General features: G+C 40.4%; 1 protein-coding gene across 1 annotated transcript in view; it reads right to left on the bottom strand.

Moving 5' to 3' along the window:
* The window catches only part of Ctnna3 (catenin alpha 3), a 1,456,883-nt gene that overhangs the window by 248,808 nt on the left and 1,194,570 nt on the right, over positions 1 to 13,505 (bottom strand). The window lies entirely within an intron of this gene.

Here is a 13,505-nt window from a genome sequence, read left to right as displayed (position 1 = left end):
TCACGTTACTGCTGAGCATCATCCAGCCTCTCAAACAATCCTGTTTCAGAGTAATGTCAATCACCCTAGCAGCCAGATGATGTTATCCTGACTGTAAGGCATCTCTATATGTATGTAAAATATGAGAAATATTGTCAGAAAATAAATATGTTCAGCATTAGAATCCATTGATAACCCCATGTTGACTCCAAGTCTTTAAACCAGGGCCAACCAGCAAAGTTAGAATAGTACTGAAAGAAACTGGCCAGCAAATAATGGGAAATGAATTTTCCATCCACATTATTTTTATTTGTTTGTTTTTTCTTCTGTACTGGGAATCAGACACAAGATCTGTCTTATTCTGAGCAAGCACAATACAAGGGATTACATCCCACTCCTAGGTTTGTAGTCTTATCTGTTGTACATTGGTATTAATACCCATCTTTGCCTATATGATTTCTTCAGTCACCAAGCTGATTTATAAACAAGGGAAGGAGCACATAGAAATAATAGGATATTTATGTATACTTTGAAGACCACTATAAATAAATGTAATGTTTAACCATGTATAACAAATCATATTTACTTTGATCTAACTGTCTCTATCAACAACGGAATTTCATCATAGTTTCCTTTTCCTAGGCATAGTATGAAATACTCTAAAGAACCCCCAACACCTTCACATCCAGATAGCCCAGGTCAAACCTCAAGACCCTTCACTGCTCAAGTTAAAGCTGCACTACACTGCACAGGGAATACAGACTTGGAGATAGACAGAGGTGCTGCACACAGAGCCGCTTGTGTGGAGCTTTGTTAATAGTTAGCCATCAGTGCGGCCTGGGGAAGGCAATGCTAAGTTAGGTGTTTCCTTGCCTATCAACAGAATGGTTTGCCAGCTCTCTGCCTGAAGGGCTGCTCTAGGGGTGAAATGAGAGGAAGTATGTAAAGGTCTTATCATCTGCTGAGCAGCAACAAACCTTTCCCTCAGGCTAGATTCCTTACTAGTGGCTCAGGGGCAAAACTTTACCTCCAATTGATTGATTTCCCCAGCACTGTTAGAAACTTTATTTTTAAAAGAATGGAGTTTTCTCTGCTTCACATCTGAAGTAAAGTCTGATACAGTTAGATGATGTCACTTGAGCCTCCTGTCTCATCCTTTCTTATGGTAATTTGTCACTCGTTCCTTCTCTGGTACTTACATTGACATAGTCAATTATTTACTGATATATTATGCTTTGTAATTGTTATAGTGTGTGTAGGGTGTGTATGTGTGTGTGTGTGTGTGTGTGTGTGTGTGTGTGTGTGTGTGTGTATACATACCACTCCTGTGGGGACATGACAGTCAGCCTTAACCTAATGGCACTGTGTTACTGCTTGCTTTATCCTAGTCAATCAGTGACACTTCCCCCAGAGTGCTCACCCCTGTGATGGCTAAAGAAAGTTAACATGGTACCAGGCAACCCTTCAGGGCCACTGACCTTTGCCTTGGAATGCCTGTGAGATCCTAATGGCCTGCAGGTAAGAAAGGAATAAGATAATGGTGTTCCTGTTTTCTGCTTTTGTAAACGTGCTTCCTGCTATGGGGCTGGAATGAAGTGGCCTTTTCAGTAATATACGAGGCAAAGAAGAAACAACTGAAGGGAGTAAAACAACTTTCTTGCCAACAATGGATTTTATGGATAATTGTAATGTACATATTTGATATCCATTTTATAAACCCTTCTTTTAGCTCCCTTCTGTATTGAACACTGTTTGGCTGTCTTTCTGATGGCAGTGAGAATAAAGCTGCACAATTTAAATTTGGATTGAAACTTTTGTCTTTCCCAATGGATTCCAAATCCACAGCACTGCACATGTGCACAGGTCAGAAAACAATCTGTAAGAGTTTGTCCCAAACCTCAACTTTGGGTTTCAGGGACTGAACTCAGGTCATTAGGCTTGTGAGGCAAGCACCTCCAACTCCATCTTGCTGCTTCTGATGTACTGTATTCTTAGTCACTAATTTCAAATACTTTGAGGCTGTTAATCTTGTATTTGATACATTGCCTTCAATTATGAGTGTGATTGTGTAATACGCTTTGCTTGATATTTTTGTTTGTTTGTTTTGTTGAATCAAGAGATCTGAACTATTGTTCTGACCTTGACATTAGTTAGCCTCAGAAGCTCGCTCCACCTCTGTAGACTCTGAAATTCCCTAAAGGTCTGGAGATGTTTGATGCTCCACTCAGCTCAGTTTCTGAGTGTTAAGACTGGATTTCATCAACACAGTTGTCATCATTTGCATTTTCCATATACTTAAACCAAAGAGCAAAATAGAAACGTGTTATCATCTTTCAAGTATTTCTCTCTCTCACTCCTTTCTATAGTCTTCTTTGCCCTTGTAGAAGAAAGCTTTCAGGACTTACTGTCATTACCAACAATGCTGACTCTGAGGTATGTGACCCCCACATATGACTGACGCCAAAATTAGAAAAATAAATAAATTTTCATATCAATACGGAATGCTTGTTTTTTCCGACATTTAAAAGAAAGATTCCTATACCAAGCTATTTTATGCATGAGCACTGATGTAGAGAATGATATGAAAGATATCAAACAATGAGCAATACAGCAAATAATACAAGAAAATATTGAGATGGTGGGGTGAGAGGAGTTGAACATAATTTTTACCCTTGCATGCTCTTTACTGCTCTTTTTATCATAACAAAGATGTACTCTTTATATAACAAAACATAATTTAAAATTTTTCATTGGCCTATGTTTATTTTTAATTATGTAATGTATTAGCAAAGTGTTTTTGAGTCCATCATAAACTGGGCATAGAGTTATTAACAAGGGAGAGAGAGCAAGATGAAGGAATATACTTTGGAAAAATACAGAAAATGCCTTTATGTAGCCAGTGGATACATCTCTTTTTATCTCTGACCTAAGCAGGAAACTGTACTTACCTCTAAAGGTAATTGATTGCATCTATGGTAGAAACTAATTGTGATAATAAACAATATAGTTAGAAGAGGAAACACAGATGAGCCTAAGTCTTCTCATTATGGGAAGCTCTGAGAGCTGGGCACCAGCCATCTCTAAGGTAAACAGAACAGAGTGAGGGCAGCATTTTTAGAACATCTTGTAGCCAGACAAATGTTTCCAAAGAAATCAATAGTTGAGGGCTGCATTTAAAGACAATTATTTCAGAAAGTACACAAGCAAAGACTAATGACTTTCAGCAAACATTCATAAGTACACAAGAAGTAAAGGGCTTCCCAAGAAAGGGCAGCAGGGTTCAAGGCAAAAGCTGGAATAACAGCAAAACAAGACTGTTGAGAAAATTCAAGATGCACACAGAGTCATTAAGAACCAGAACTGAGCAAAACCCTCATAATGTTTGCAATCATGACTTTATGGCTACAAAAAAAAAGGACTTCCCTTTGTACACTGTGGATACCAGACACTGCCAGTGTTGGGGTATCATCCTCACTTCTCTTCTATTATTTTGTGGAGACAATACAGAAAGTTAAAAAGAATATTTCCAGAAGAAACAGAGAAAACATATAACCTCTCCTTAAAATACCACAGAGTCCAGTGTGGGAAAGATTAAGCTTTGTCACAGGTGGGAGCAGTCTTGGAGGGCTTTACCCTTGGGGCACCCCATAAATACCTTGTGACAGACTGAGTGGAGCCATCCTGGGTCTGGAATTCAGGAAGCAGACCTGGGAACCCCACCTGAACTATTGTCTTTCTAATGGACCCTCACCGGGAGAAGGAGCCGGTCCTTCCCACGTGACTCAGGCAATTGGGGAAGAGAGAATAACAAAGTCTGCTGCAGGGAGAGCGTGCGGGGGGGGGGGGGGGGGGGGGGGGGGGGGGGGGGGGGGGGGGGGGGGGGGGGGGGGGGGGGGGGGGGGGGGGGGGGGGGGGGGGGGGGGGGGGGGGGGGGGGGGGGGGGGGGGGTCAGCGGACCAGCTGGACCAGCACGCAGGCCAGAGAGACACCTAAGGACCCGTCCCGTGGAACGGCTACCGGAAGGTTCACTCTTTTGTCCCTTTAACCTTTTTCCTTCTTGTATAAGCTAGTTGGGTTGTATAATAAAGTTTAATTGCTAAGGAACAGAGTCAACAGTCCAGGAAATTTAGTGCACACCCCACCCCCTATCCCACATCTTCACCTAAGACTGATGAGCATTTACTAACTTTAACCCCAGTTTTCCTTAGTGTATAGTTGGAATATTTAATGAGCTTTCTCATCGGTTTCAAGAACACTCTGATACATTGTACCACTTCTCTAAGCACATGCTCCTCCTCATTTGAGGATCCACAGCCCTACAGACCAGGAACGCATGGCTTTATCAAATCAGTCCTGGAAAGAATAGTCTACTAGTCTACAAAAGAAAGATTTCTGTCTTAGTTTGGAGACATCGCTATCCTGCTTTGATTTCTGATATTTTTAGTTACTTTTTGCCAACTTTTATTTATTAGGACATTTATATTCACAACCCCTGTGATCTACCCTCATCAACCACAGCCCACCTTACATGGTTCTACCTCCCAAAAACCTAAATTGAGTTTAGTCAATCAATGGGCTAATCCATTGATGAAGGCTCAGCCATTATAATTCAGTCACTTCCCTAAAACCTTACTTCTGAAGTCTGATTGCTCTGGTGAAAAAGCCTTCAACCATTAAAAAGGCTACAACCACAAAGCCTTTGTGGAGGATATTTCACAATGAAGCCTGAAAAATGGATATCCCACTGTGTCTTTCCTAAAATGGAGTTCTTATGTTTCATATCCCTCATGACATAGCTACATTTTTTTGTTTGATAAATTTATTGGGATACAATAGGTATTCAATAAAATTTTATTTAAATAAGTTGATTCATGACTATTTGATTAATGAAAGAATGGAAAAAAAAAAAAAAAAAAAAACCAAGAGGCCATATAGTTACTTTCCTGTTCCTATGATAAAACACCATGAGCAGAAAGAATTTATGGAAGAAAGAGATTATTCTGGTGTACAGTTATAGAAAAGAATCCTTGATGGAAGGGAGACATGGCAACTGGAGCAAGAAGCTAAGAGAATGCATCTCAAACATTAGGCTGAGCATAGAGAGACTTGTGGAAGAGTGGGAGGAAGAACAGAAAGACCCTGAGGGGACAGGAGCTCCACAAGAAGACCAACAGAGCCAACCAACCTAGGCACAGGTTGGCCTGCAGAAACTGAAGCACCAACCAAGGACCAGGCATGGACAGGACCTAAGCGCCCTACACATATGCACAGCTTGGTCTTCAGTCTTTATGTGGGTCCCCTAATAAAAGGGGGAAAAGGGTGGGTGGCTGTCTCTGACATGGACTCTGTGGCCTGCTTTTCAATCACTTGGCCCTGGTCGGCCGCCTTCAGAGGCCACTGTAGAGGACGATTGCTTAGTTCTGATATGACTTAATGTACTGGGGTGGGTTGGCGAGGGTCTCCTCTTTTCTGAGATGTAGGAGAGGGGAGATAGGGGAAAGAAGGAGGGAGAGAGGGACCAGGAGGAGGGTAGTCTATGATTGGGATGGAAAGTGAATTAATTAATTAATTTTAAAAAAGAAAGAATGCAGAGAGGACTAACAGGAAGTGGAGTAAGAAAACAAAAACAATTAAAAAAAAAAAAAAAGTCCACACCCTCTCCCATGACATGCATCATCTCTCAAGGCTCCACTTCCTAAAGGTTTTCTGATTTTCCCGAACAACACCAACAACAGGAACTAATTGTTAAAATATTTGAGCCTTTGGAGGGCATGTCTTATTCAAGCCACCACAAGGAACAATAGAGTGATGGAGAGACAGAAAGGAGAGAGGGGCAGTAAGAGCCAGAAGGTCCCCTAAAATGTAAGAAATAAGGAAAACAAATGTGAGCGACACCTACTTTCGTAACCTAGCACGATGCACAGTGTATTTAAAGAGACTCCACAGCCACTAAGGAATACACCTGAGAGCAGCTGTGAGGTCTCCTAACAATAATCTTCAGTTTTCTCCCAGTGACCAGGGAACCTCTAAGGTTTCTGATGCAATACAGACTCTGAAAGAGAAAACTGATCCCTGTGTATTAATTGATGAGCTACTATCTCTTTGAGTTTACATCTCCCCCTGGCATTTTGACAGACAATTTTTTTCTGTCAATTTAACATCCAAATCCTCTGTAATCAGGGACATGTTCCAGTCTGGAACGGACTCCATGAGTCTTGGAAGCTGGGGAGAAAGCGCTTCTGTTCCTTCAGGTTGGCTGCCCCAATGGTGAGCATGCATGACTGCCAGGCTGATTTCCTATGCCTCCTCAGAGACAGTGAGGCACATAGAAATGCTTTTGGCACGCGCTTGGTTTCAGCTCAGTGCAAGTACAGAAGCATCCTTCCAAATGTAAGCCTTGGTGTTTTCTGTTACTATCATCATTATTAGCATTATTGTCTCCATCACTCTTCTGAAGTCCCTTCTGGAGAGGTCCCTTTGTACTAAGGAAGATTAATCCCCCCAAATTAAGCTTGATCAATATACTTAGTGAGGCATAAACACTATGATTAGTATTTGATTAAAATTCCTATCTTCATTGAATTTAAACAGTAAATATGTTGAAAGGGATTCTTGGTTGCCTACCTGATCACCACATCTCTCTACTCCTGTGCTCAAAGAACCTCACGTTTCAAATATTATGATGAATTATATACCACTATAGATTTTTGTCTGTACAAGCTTTTGATAAATAGATATGCTGACTTTATTCTCAAATGGTTAACTTGGTCATGATGAGAACATATGCAAAACTCCTTGACTTTATTTTTACTTTTATATGTTTTAGTAAATAGACCACTATGGAGTGCTTAAAATGCATTTTACAGCCATTTTTAAGGTTAGACATTATTTTGCTATGGTATATTTTGTATGTTTTATGACTTTAATTACATTTCTGATTTCAGTCTGAAATAATGCAATAGAAGACAGTATAAAATCCATTTTAATTTGTAGGTTATCTTGTGACTTTTCAGAGCTTATTACACCAAGGGATTGATATTGGAGGGTAAATGTTTACAACCCCCACTTTGTCACAGTGCAAGCTGCACCCTGAAGGAATCCATTTCCAAAACCCAACATCAGCTGTTCACAGACAAGAGTGTTGTCACGAGCTGTGAAGTTACTCAATGGGGAAAATGCTTGTTGGAGGAAGCAGGGAGCCCTGAGTTTTATAAAATCACTCATGTCCATGTCAAGCCAGGTGTGGAAGCACCTACCCTAAGCGAGAGGGAGACTCAATAACCAAGGTTGCCATCAATCTTCAGAAACATATTTTGGCAAGCGTACACCTTCAGATTTAAGGATGAAAGCCCATGCTTTTGCACGCTAGCACACAAACACAAACTTAAATAATAGTTACCGAAAAAAATTCTCGTCAGGGTTTCCTAAAATGCTCATCCTTAAAATGAAACCCAACACTCATTCTCTGCACTTTGACCCAGTGGTGCTTCTTACTGAACTGAGGTCTGCTGCACAGAGAGTGGGAGCCTCACTATAGACAACTGATGGCTTCTAGGGCAAGGAGAGTTGGTTTCTTTTAAGCATGAGACCCCTAGTGGGTCTGCCATGCTGCAATGAGTAACTCTATATTTACGAATGTAAGAAGAGCATAAAGAGGACCCAGTGAGTTAAAAACGAAAGGACCTGACATTGGGAGAAGGGAAGGAGGCAAGGATTGCCTAAAAAAGCAGTTAGGAGGAAGGAAGGGGATAAATATGATCAAAATATAACAGGTGCTTGCAAGAATAGCGTGACTTTTGAAAAGTCAAAACAAACAATTCCGTGGATCTGACTTCACAGACATCTCAAGTGTAACAGAGCACCAACGTAGACACATTACACATTCATGATAAGGCCATGGCCATGAGACATAAAACAAACATAGCTTACCTCGAAGAGAACACACATTCCAATTCTTTGGGAAAACATATCTCAAGTTAGTTCTTGATAGCTCATTATCTTTATAGTGTAAAATAAATCCAAGTAGCATCATTATATGCTTGCCCAAAGTTCCCTACAGTTCAGCTTTAACATGTCATATAAGTACCAAATGTAAAAGCCAAACCAACCACTTAATTATAAAATTCCTTAATTTCTATTTAAAGTACAGTAAAAAAAAAAATCCCTCTTTTATAGCACATACATTATTTTATAGATGAAAACATGATGGGTAGATAATTAAATGTGTACAATAGTGTACAATAGTGTGGCAGTCAGTACTTAACCATCAACTTGAGTGAGAGAGGGGACCTGATATGGTGGATGCTAATTTTCTAGATGGTTCTATAAGAGACCTTTTTAAGATGTCAGGTGAGGTAATGATGGCAAAGTCTGAAGAGACCTTTTTGCTGAGTCACAGCTACAGGGAACTGTAAGTTGCAACAGGCCAGGCAGGTAAGCACTCTGGCAAATTGAAGGAGTGGAGAGCTGACCAGTGTGTCTGCCCCTAGGGAGCAAAGAACACATTAGGAGAAGTGTTCTTCAACCAATTGTCCAGAAGAGTGCTTTGTGGGCCTCTGTGTTTATAACTGGCCCATGAAGGAGGGGAAGTCAGTGCAGCCTGAAGACTCCCGTGGTGTGAAAACATAGAGTTATTTTCTTCTCCTGTGATAAACAAAAACCTGAAGCCAGTGCCTAACGACTCCAAGTCCCCTCCTGTGGGTCCATCAGTGTGTGACCTGTTTGAAGTACCACAACTTGCTTAGGCCTTAAGCTATCATAAGGTAAAATATTCCTTTTTCTCAATTTTAGCACTGACTTTAAAGAAATTAAAACACAGAATTCGGTACACCCTCCTCCCAACACACACTTACTTATCTATTCTATTTTGTAAAGGCCAATACCTACAAATTTTTCTAAGGTTCCTTCATTAAGATGCTTTTTGGCACTACTAGAGTTAACTTTAAAGCGTAGCCACGCAGACAAACCTCTTATTTGAAATAGGAGTTGAAAACCTCTGGAGGGTTCTTAGGATAAAGAATAACAACTTATTTGATACGATATTAAATAAGATGTTACTGAAACAAACAAACGAATTCCTGAAGAGAGCTGGGGAGATGGCTCAATGAGAGATACCCTACTTGTGTAAGCAAGCACAAGGACCTGAGCTTGATCCCCCAGAACCAGCATAAAAAGCCAGGCTGAGCATGGCACACCTATTTCCCCATTACTGCTGCAGAGGAGCAGAGAAAGGCAGCTCTTAGTGGCTTCCTGGTCAGATAGTCTATCTGAGTAATCTCCATGCTAATGAGAGACCCTGACTCAAATAAGTAATAGGGGACAAGGAAAGAAAAATGAAGTTGACCATTGATCTCTGTATGTATGCACAAACAACAGCATAGATACTCAAATACACAGATACGCATATATTCACATACATATTCATACACAAACATATACATACACACATATATATGCATATATACACAAACATACCTATATACATACACACATATACATGCACAGATATATATACACACACATACACAAATGCATACACATACATACATGCTTACACACAAGCACACACCCACCATATATGAACACCAACAGATACATGCACTCCCCCAATTAGTCATCTTCCTTGTATTATCTTTCAACCTATGAGGTCATCTGTCCTGAACACATGTTTAAAGGAAGAGACTTGGCTCCTCAAATTCAACAAAGTCGTGTCCACTTGCTATGCTGCAGCGAGCTCTGAGTTCAGCACTAGTCAGCATCAAAGCCCTTTTGGACCACCGGCTCTCCCACTAGTCCGGTGGCTTTCTCTGTTAGAAAGAAATCATTTCCCTGAAAAACTTCAAGCTGAACGTCTTTCTCCCAGCACGAGCCTCAGTCACTGGCTGGCTCTGTGTCTGTATCCGAGCCAACATGTTCCTCAACGGATATTTTCACTCTAGTCACCTCTGTTCCCATAGTCAGAAGTTACTTCAAACATGCACAAGGAAGGCCACTAAGTGGGCTCAGAGCAGGAGACTCACCATGCCAACAGGGCCTTCTGGGTTCCTTACTTTACAGTCTTTGCTTTTAGAGATACCAGCAAGAGCCCCACTACAGAACTCTTCCCACCAAGGTTTGGCTTAATTTTACATATAAAGCTTACGTTACATTTTTTTTTCATGTCTTTTATCGAGTTCCCTTAGGAGTTCCCTGCTAACTGGTTTCTTTACAAACTTATCCTGACACTATAAAGCAGTCATGACATCTCCCCAAAGGGCAATGTTTCTGCTGGGAATCCCTGGCCAGACAACCCTGGAATGAGAAACAGAGTGACTAAGACTTCAGGACATCTGTTTAGTGATGAGAAATGAAAAGGTGTTCCTTTTCAGTGTGCTTAATAAATCCCAAATGGCGAATGAAAAGATTCGCTACAATCAACAAAGGAGCCACAAAGCCTGAGGAAGGTCGCATTTGACAGCACTCGTTCCTATGGAGAACACTGTGGAAAAGCGCACAGTGGGTAGAAGTGACATACCACAGGACTCAAGGAGTACCTGCAGGCCCAGGCATGATGCTGTGCATAAAAATTGCAGACCTATCTGGACATTTATGAAAGGGAAAGAATTACATACTCCAATGTTATCACACACACATATATATGTATATATATTCACCCCAACTTAAGGCATTTCAGCTTACTTTCACCCATGGTAGAAAAAAAATCTCACTTGTAGTCCCAAGACTCTTTGAAATTTAGCTATATAATATAAATATTTTTTAAAAAAACAGATGAAAGAATAAAGGGGATGGATTTTAACATTGGCTCAATCTCAAAAGCTGCACTATAAGATATAGGATAATCAAATAATATGCTAAACGATACGCTGAAGCTTCATTTTACCTGTTGATGAAATAGTTCAGGATGCCCCTGGACTGGGGACACAGCATCCTGACAGCAGCGTAGGTCTGATGAACCAAGGTAACTTATTATCAAAACACCAGGGCAAGGCTATAAAGTTTGGAAAGAAATAAACAAAAGTAGTTTGATCTGCATAAGAAAGGGTGGAAAACTGGAGCATCTGGGGGAGCATGGAGGCTCTCAGAGAAGTCAAGATTTGGAAAATGAGTTGGAGAGGTTAGAGATTTGGAGCATGAAGCCTTAACAGAAGTCTCAAGGCTCAATAAACTTAGAAGAAATCACAATTTTAGCACTAAAATGTTTTAGACAATCAGCTGTGTAGAGCAAAGAGTTGGTTGGATATTTGGAGAAAAAGGTCAATGTTTGGGTATTTTTTATTAATAATTTACATGAAGGAAATAAAATTCAATATATTACATTTCAAGTTGGTGATGAATTGCTGTGGTAAAGAATCAATTTTGAAAGCAATCAGACAAACTTCATAAAGAAGTCTAACTGAGATAGAATTTAGGACCAAAATTAATAGTAAAAGTTGTCCTTAATCCAATGATCCTTGTGTCTGAAATCACGGAAAATAAACCAACAGAAGGAAAACTGGTATAAATTGCCCATGAGAATAACTCCACCTATTGACTGGGGGGGGGGGGGGGAGGGTTTAATTATAATACATTTGCAATAGTTTCAGAAAACAAGCAGAACAAGCTATGGGGACAAGTGAGTATAGCATCCATCAATGGCTTCTGCATCAGCTCCTGGGTCCAGTTTCTGTTCTATTTGTGCTCATGCCCTGACTTGCCCCAGTGATGGACCTGGAAGTGTAAGTTGACCTAAACCCTTCCCTCTCAGCCCTGTGCCCTGCCCCCCACTGGATAAAGAAAGAGTTAGTTGAAAATTAAGTAAGTAGCAGTGAAGAATACAAAGCACTGGAATACTCCTAGAAGAAAAAGGTAACAGAAATAGAAAAATTTATCTCAAAAAAAGAGAAATGGCTATGAGGAAAAAGTACTTCCTTGTAAATGCTTCATAACTACGGCAAACTGTTCTCCTTCCTTCTCTATTGGGAAGGACATGTAGGAGCAACAGCGAGGTAATTTGATTTGCTCTATGTAAACAGTCTAGAAAACAAGAAAAATAAACACCGGAGCAGCTACTAAAAAAATGATTATAAGTTTTTTATTTTATTTTATTTTTTTCATCCCTAGACAGACATCAGGAAAACATGGCTCCTCTACTCTGGAGTTCACATACGAGCACCTATTGGTTCTTATCACGCATCCTTACAGAGATGGTTGAATTGTTGTGTTTGAGCAAGATGGGACCATTCTGTGTGAAGTTGGTATATTATTATACATTTAGTTTTTGTGTCCTGGACCCATATGCTTTACCCAACTGCAAACAAGTAAGGCAGAAAAGATACTCAGATGCTTGGAACAATTTCTTTGGACATAGTAATATTACAGCACTACACGTCCAACCACACAACCAAACCTCTGTAGGCTCCCCATCAGTTCACTTGGGCCTCACCTTGAAATGGAGTCTCAATAGGTAAAGGCACCTTTAAGCTGAAGATATTGTAAACTAATGATTACATGTAATTCTTCTTAGTTATCGATCTCTGAAGATTACGCACACGGTAGTTAGGCACTTACCATCATGAAGATTGGCTGTCATTATGACTGCCCAATACTCCATGAGAATGCCATACCGCACACCCTAGTAGGCCAGGAAAAGGTCAAGTGTCACAATTAAAAGTTTTATTTCTACTGAAATACTGCAGAGGCACAGATTCGTGAGACGAACCATGGTAACTGGGAATTCTCTCATGATATCCATGATTGGGCTTTCTTTCAGGTTTTTCCAAGTCTTAAGTTCTAAGTCCTGTACTTTCATACCTTTAGCTTTTCTCTCATGATCCTTCCATATGTTCTGCTAGGCTTCACAATGTCTTCTGGCTCTTCACTAGGCTCACAAATGTCTCCATTTTATACCCTGCTCAGTGTAGGCTATACACTGTTCGGGCCTCACACAGACACTTTCAATATGTTATTTATAGGTTCTTATACCTATTTCCTTCTACCAAACTCTCTAGCCGCTAATCCCTGGAGCTTTCAGAGCAGACTGTACTGATACCTACATGCTATTCTTGCACATCCTACTGAAACCTCCTTACTGTGCAGCTGCTGCACTGCCTAAGGTTCCTTTATTTGGTGCCAAGCGCTTTATGGGCTTTGAGCAGGATGTCCACGTAAATAGACCTTAGTGTAACATTTAAGCAAGGATGAATGGTTGGGTAAACCTCAAGATTTTCTTCACCTCAGGCGAAATGATTCTGAGCTGTGTTCTACAGAGCATCAAAAGTTCAGCGACAAGATCAACACCCATAGTGCCTCATAATAATTCTGCAATGGTTTCCTTGACACCATGGCCTCGCTTTCTCAGGCACATTGTTCCTACACTATGGAAAATAGAAATTCATACCCCACTTGCCACCTCCAGTTGAACTGTCATGAGATAAGGTAGCTTCCTCTACTTATATAAGTAATTTTAAAAAACTTACTTTGTTTCTTTAGTAACATTTTAAAAATACGCTTTAAAATTTGAGTTAAAACAAACAATTTTGGGCTCCTTA

This window comes from Acomys russatus, chromosome 11 (assembly GCF_903995435.1).
Source record: "Acomys russatus chromosome 11, mAcoRus1.1, whole genome shotgun sequence".
In the NCBI taxonomy this organism is placed as follows: domain Eukaryota; kingdom Metazoa; phylum Chordata; class Mammalia; order Rodentia; family Muridae; genus Acomys; species Acomys russatus.
Note: the sequence above shows the minus strand (reverse complement) of the source record. Positions and strands in the feature narration are given on the sequence as shown.